The 7,500-nt window shown below is 33.3% G+C and overlaps 1 protein-coding gene across 2 annotated transcripts in view; it reads right to left on the minus strand.

Moving 5' to 3' along the window:
- The window catches only part of LOC144968711 (uncharacterized), a 202,646-nt gene that overhangs the window by 20,195 nt on the left and 174,951 nt on the right, over positions 1-7,500 (minus strand). The gene's annotated exons all lie outside the window — the stretch shown is intronic.

The following is a 7,500-nucleotide window of genomic DNA, read 5'->3' on the forward strand; positions in this document are numbered from 1 at the left end:
TTGTTGTTGTAGTAGTAATAGTAGTAGTAGTAGTAGTATAGTTGTAATAGTAGTAGTGTTGGTGGTAGTAGTAATAGTAGTAGTAGTAGTAGTAGTAGTAGTAGTAGTAGTAGTAGTAGTAGTAGTAGTAGTAGTAGTAGTAGTAGTAGTAGTAGTAGTAGTTGTAGTGTTGGTGGTAGTGGTTGCAGTTAGTAGTAGTAGAAGTAATAGTAGTTGTAGTGATTGTATGTAACCTTACAGATTTGCAATATGTTAGAGTAAATTTAATGATAACTAATCAACTAATTAGCGATCTAAAAGAGTCGACTGACGTCATCAGCCTCATTCTTTCTACATATATATATTTCATTTGAACTATCTGTAATACAACATATGGCCATAATATACCACGTTCTTTAAATAAACAACCATTTCCTTTCCTGATATTTTTAACGCCACCGGGTTTGCTACGAACTTGACATTAACATTGAGGTCCGTAAAGCATTTCTCTCTTCGTGAAAAGTATCAAGGATCACGATTGACGCCACTCAGTTATTTCTTATTGCTTTTAGCCACCATTCTGTGTGTTGGTACGTTATATCCGACTGGCGGATGTTGTGAGCATTTTGGCCAAACGACAGCATCAATATTATTGATTTATACTTGCACCAGGTAGACAAAAGACACTCTATCGCATCTATCATGTAAACAAATGGATATTGTTCATTTGGATGTGATCTACTAGCAGATCTCACTACATTGTATCAATCAGACAAAAATGATTAAGGCTATACACAGTTTTGTGTGTTGGTACGTTATTTCCGGCTGGCGGGTGTTGTGAGTATTTTAACTATATACAAATATATATAGTTTCCTATTCTCTTTATGTCATGCGCTTAGTTATCAACAATTGTCAAAGACAGGGCTTTGATTTAATGTTAGTATTCATACAGTACACTTTATTATGATTAGTATTAGTGTCAGCTATTTAATCAGAACAAATCTGTTTTGAAGATATTTTCATGATTTATTTTAAACAGTGACAGCTCAGCAAAACTATGTGCCCTGCAGAGTTCAATGGGGTCTTATGTGCGGAAGCTTTTCAAGGCAAAAATCTGAAAAGGTGTATATGAAACAACGCCATATAAAGCTGAAAGAAAACCAAAAAAAAAAAAAAAAAAAAAAAACAAAAAACAAAAAACAAAAAAAAACAAAAACAAAAACAAAAAACAAACAAAATTACGCCAGTGTAAGGTCCCAAACCCGTCAGTGTCCAAGGCATCAATGTCTACAAAACAACTTCAACCAAATATTTTTTTACACACTCAATGTTAATTTTTATTTCAAAACAATGGCTAGTTATACACTTTAAAAAAATTGCAATGCTAGTTAAACAGTTCAAGTCTGAAACGTTCCTGAATGTGCGGCTATGTGGTCTGTGCGGCTATTTGGTCTTGTGGTATGGCACTCGCTTTCGGATCGGAAGGTCCTGGGTTTGAGCCTCGCTCGGCGCATAGTTGAGTCCTTGGAAAAGGCTCTTTACTCACATTCTCTCACCGTCATCCGGTGTAAAATGAGTATCTGGTCGTAAACAGCGTTGTTTATGTCGGAAAAAAAAATTGTAATGTCGCCTAATAGGCGTCATGTCTCGTTCTACATGTTACGTGTTGCTGTTGGTCAGGGACCCCTTGCAAAACGCTTTGAGCACGTTTAGTGAATATTGCTCTATATAAAAGCTCAATTTAGAATTTAATTTATTTTGTTTTCATTCAATCAAGGAAGTATATTTTCATCCCTCCACAGTTTATAGCTTCAAGCAGCCTGTAATCTATATGGCGTTTTTATGTATAGCCTTCTTGGTTTTGAATAAACATATGATAAAACATCAATATTTACATTGGCCTGAACTCACTTTTATTTGATTATCCGATATTACATTTCAAATATTTGAACTTATTTCCATTGCCATGAACGCAAACACTTAACAAGATGAAATTTTAACTGATTTTATATATAGAAAGGTGTGTTTTATTAATATTAAACACGTTCCATGTACAAAAACTGGCCATATTTATTTTATCAACTATCATAATAAATCAAGATCTATCATTAAAAGACACTGGAATAAATTAAATAAGATAATATCATTTTGCTAAGTATTTTTCAATGAAACATGATCTCATTTCAACGTTTGTTTTTAAAAGTAAAAAATACCCTTCCAATTTTGAATGGATTCGCATTTTTGCCGTACCCTGAAAAATATTGAGAAAAATTTCAAAGGTCGATTGGTTGTCAAAACTCTCAAACCTGGGACTTCCTTTTGAAAGTCATAGGTTTGAGAGTTTTAAAAAATGCAGGCCTTCAGAGCCATTGGAGTTTGAATTTGCTTGCTATCCTTTGGATAGTACGGTAGCCTATCGCAAAATACTTTCCACCAGATCTAACAGGCCCATCTACCCAATCACTCCTGTGTGTACTGAGGATGAAGGGAGTCAGAAAAAAAAATCTTGACGTCACTCGGAATCGACCTCTTTTCCGTTGTGTGTGAAGCGAGTGGTACACCAATTGAGCTAATGGGGCCCCGTTAGATTTTGAAAGACGAAGGTCATTTTAATCTATCGATATTTGAAGGACGGGTTTTCTGGTCACAATTTTAAAAATGTGTTTAAGTACGTAGCACGTCAACCATTATCATTTTCATTTCTACACATAATATTAAGTGACTGTATGGCTTTCATGAGCTCATCTCTATTTGTTAAACCAATAATATTTGAAGGACGAGTTTTCCGGCCAAATTCTTTAATTCGAGTTTTTTTTTTTCCGAGTGTGACTATTCATTGGTTTAATTTGAGACTGGTTAAATATCGAGATCCCGTTGGATGAAACTAATTTCTTTCACCTACTTCATTCAATCATGATATTAAATTGAAAGTGATGCTAAGCTGCTAGAAGCTATGGACCGTAAAAAGGAATAAACAAAAATTAATGAACATAACAGCTTAAAAACAGAACAAAATGCCAACACGGAACGTTTCGGGCTCAAAACCCTTCTTCAGCCAACAACAACAACAACAAAAAAAACAAAAAAAAAACAAACAAACAAACAAAAAAAAACAACAAACAAACAAACAAACAAAAAAAAACAACAAAATTAAAACATAGATACGTGTTTTTTAGAAAAAAAAAACCCAGAACGACGACAGGTATATATACAGAGTTACAGCTTTCGGGGCTTAGCCTTATAAAAAAAATGTGTTTTGTCAGTAAACGTCAGAGTCGTATCCTGAAGCATCAATGTTATTTGAAAGCTATTTATAGAAGAAAAAAAAACTGATCTTACGAATGCGGCTATAGATGTAGATTGTATTTGATCCTACTTGATATATTGATTATAACGATACATGAATAATTTCCATATTGTCACACATTCATTAGTCCATTTCCATAACATGACAGATGTTAAATATGATATTCCTCTCGGGGAATATTTACTTTAAACTGTAAATATTGGCGGAGGGCGTTTAAAAAAAGTTTATTGATTGCTTGAGCGATGAGCTTGGTGGCTCGCTCGATTGCATTACTCGACTTGAAAGGGGTAATCGGACTGGTCAATGAATATAAAGATGTATGTATATCGTGGTTTTTTTTCTTTTTGGAAAAAAAGAATACGATACATTATTGGAGATCAAGATTGCCGAATGGATAAGATATAAAACATATATCCTAAAGACTTGGATTCGAACCCGTGTTTGACATCTCGTTTTTTCCTTACTTAGCAACAGCTTACTTTGAGACGGGGCACGGCTAATGATCCTTAGATAACTCCGATATATATATATATATATATATATATATATATATATATATATATATATATATATATATATATATACATATATATGTGTATATATATACATATATATAAATATATACATATATATATAAATATATATACACACACACACACACACATATATATTATATATATATATATATATATATATATATATATATAATGAAGTTGACTCGGGTTTACGTTATTGTTTTTTACCATCCACGTTTATGAGTAATTCTCACTTAACTGTATTATCCAGACTATAAAATTTCATGGTGACACAGAATTTTGTGTGTTGGCCCATTATACTTCCAGATGGTAATGTTGTGAGGTTCTTAGCCAAGCCCATATTATCTATACTGGGTCGCAGATTCATTGAAACTCTCCTTAAAACGTTTATTTACTCAGCTTTTTGCTTTATTATTATCAGCTTGAATTAAGTGTTGAAAAAACGAAAGAACAGGTTTTTGGTGTAAAAAATAAAAACGACTTAAAGTATGTGACGATCGGTAAAGACGATGTTGAGATAGTTGAATATTTTAAATATCTAGGAATAACCATTGATAGTTCCCTCAATGTCTCTCAACATATTAGTATAATATCTAAGAAAGTTGCCCAAAGATTATACATCCTAAGAAAATTGAGAACATTTCAAGTAGGGAAGAAAACTATGTTAAGAGTTTATGACTCATTGATTAAAAGTGTAATTGCGTTTGGCTGCACCATATGGTTTGGCGGAAGCCGACTTAAAGATAAATCAAAAATTTCAAAATCAATCAAAAAGGCATAAAAAATAATAAACCATCCTCTTGACGGAGTAGAAAGAATTGATGGAAAAGCAATAGAGAGGAAAGCTTTCTCAATTACCAACAATAAAAAAAACATATTTTATACAATGAATTTAGTCTTTTACCATCTGGGAGAAGGTTTTGTCAGATTAAATGTAGAACTAACAAGTATAAAATCAACGTTCGTTCCATCAGCAATACAAATGTTGAATATTTCATATGGTACAGCAAAACCAAGGATTGATGCGTTGACTGATTGACTGATTAATTTATTTAATGTTAGATTAATTGACCAATTGATAATGATGATAATATTTGGTGTCGAATTGCCACAAATGTAACGAATTGAAAATGAAATGAATATGTGTATGTTGTGAATATCGCACGCGTGAAAGGAAGAGAGGAAGAGAAAGAGAGAGAGAGAGAGAGATAGAAAGAGAGAGAGAGAGAGAGAGAGAGAGAGAGAGAGAGAGAAAATAAGTAGGAGTGACATATCTGTTTAATGTTATAGTTATCATATAACGTTATAACAAGTGTAACTAAATGACAAATTGCCATATTTATGGACAGTAAAGATCTATTATTATTATATTATTATTTTATTATTATTATTATTATTATTATTATTGTTATTATTATTATTATTATTATTATTATTATTATTATTATTATTATTATTATTTGCTGTCAAGAGAGACGATAGCATTTAACCCCAATTATAACATTGACAGAGCACATTTCTTGTCATACACACTTGTTCAGATCTTTATCTTACACCGGTACCTGCCCTTAATTTCTTAATTTGACTTTTCAAGAATTTGTATGGTTTTAAAGTACATATATGAGCCCTTACTTGCGACCGAGTAAACTGGTTCCAATCTTGTTGGAAGTCTAAAACCACTCTTTCGGAGGACTGTATACATACTTTGTGTAATTGATCTTCTGAATTTAGAGTGATGATATCTTATTTTTTAGTCTATATATACATATGCAGGTCGTCAATAAAGATCACCCATCCTTGATCTTTTACGTCCCGTGATCTTAAGAATCTGCCTATTCATCCCGCTACTAAAATAGTTAAGCCACCTTATGATTTGTTTTTTTGTTTTTAAGGGTTTTACGGCGCTTGCTACACATTTAGGTTATATCAGCACCAGCACCACCTTATGATTAAATATATAACCTATTCATTGTTAGTTCTCCGAAGGACTGGTAACATACACACTTCCAATGAGTTTGTAACTGGAAGGGGAGATAGGTGCCACGTCACGAATTCTCCGCCAAATATACCTGACTTTATTTTATGCATAAATATTTTCCAAAATTCATGAGTCTTGAATAATGAGAAGTTCAAGGCAGTCAAGTATTTCCTTTCTATTTGGGACATAAAAGGCTTGCTGGTGAAAAGTATTTATGCAATATATTTCTTTCATTAAAAGTGTGTTTTTATGTTTTAAGGGTTTTACCGCACTTGCAACACATTTTGGTTATATCAGCGCCAGTAAAAAGGAAGAAAATGGGTATAGTAAAAGTTCTAAAAAGAACTCAAGAATAAGTAAGACAAAGGGGAATTAGTTCAAATAGGAAACAGGTGTAGATTCCAAGAGCACACAATCAGTGTATTTAGTTTGAGATCACTAAATATACATCCAGACACAAGCACAATCCCCACTAAGAGGAATACACTCAAAGTTTACAGTTCATGTGTGTGTGTGTGTGTGTGTGTGTGTGTATGTGTGTGTGTGAAAACAAATACAGTGCATAACAGAGAGATGATTTACAAGACAAAAAACACCAAAATTATAGCTATAAATTTGACTGTTTCCCTCCCAACCAAGGGTATCCGGCCAGGGCTTGGACAAAACCAAGTATTCTCATTCAAAGACAAAGACAGAAAACATGTTGGAAAACATATAATGTAGGGTACCAGAAGACACAGTAAGTGCCTCCCTGCCCACTATGGGAGGTCAGGAACCCCACCCAATTTCATTTAAAAGAGATTGTGATGATATCGTTACGGCTTGAGGTGTGTATAGATTTCATTTAGGTCTTGTAACTAACTAACTCACATTAGTATAAAAGACTTTGAACTATATTCTGAACAGGGAGCCGGTGGATCTTTTATAAATTATCAGTAATGTGATCTCTTGAGTTTTTAAGTGTTACTACTTCTGGTTGCCTTATTTTGTATCTTCTGTAGTTACAGATAGGGTCAACATGCGACAAGCTGTCAAAATAGCGTTACAATAAACTCAAATTCTACTTAGTAAAGAGAACCAAACAAGTTGATATGTTATATCAATACCAAGCATCGATCTTACACTGGCAATTCTCTTTCTCTTTTTTTTTTAAAATGAAGTTTGGAATAACTTGTTACAATTTATTGGTGGTCTAAGTAATAACTATAAATAGAGCTACTGGCGCTCATTAATGACACTTCTGTTTTGCATACTGCTAATTATTGGATACATAAACAGACACACACACACACACACAAACACACACACACACACTCGCACACAAACACAAACATAATATGAGCGTGGCGTGTACACACACACACACACACACACACACATTTGGATACATGTGGTTATATTCAAATTTTATAACTGCTGTTGCATGAGACGGATAATAATAAATGTAATGATACCATCATGTGATGCCATGTGTAACCAGCTAACTGCCGTGCTCTGAGACAACTCGTGTTTAAAAATGTGGCCAGATAAATCGTCCTTCAAATCTCTATCGATTTAAATGACACACATCTTGGCAAAAACACTCTCAAGCTTTTGCCAAGATGCCGGTCATTTAAATCGAACGATATTTGAAGGACGAGTTTTCTGGCAAAATTTTAAACACGAATTTTTCATGAGAACGACATTTAACTGGTTGATA

This window comes from Berghia stephanieae, chromosome 3 (genome assembly GCF_034508935.2).
Source record: "Berghia stephanieae isolate SIO BIC M18660-M18661 chromosome 3, UCSD_Bste_1.3, whole genome shotgun sequence".
Taxonomy (NCBI): domain Eukaryota; kingdom Metazoa; phylum Mollusca; class Gastropoda; order Nudibranchia; family Aeolidiidae; genus Berghia; species Berghia stephanieae.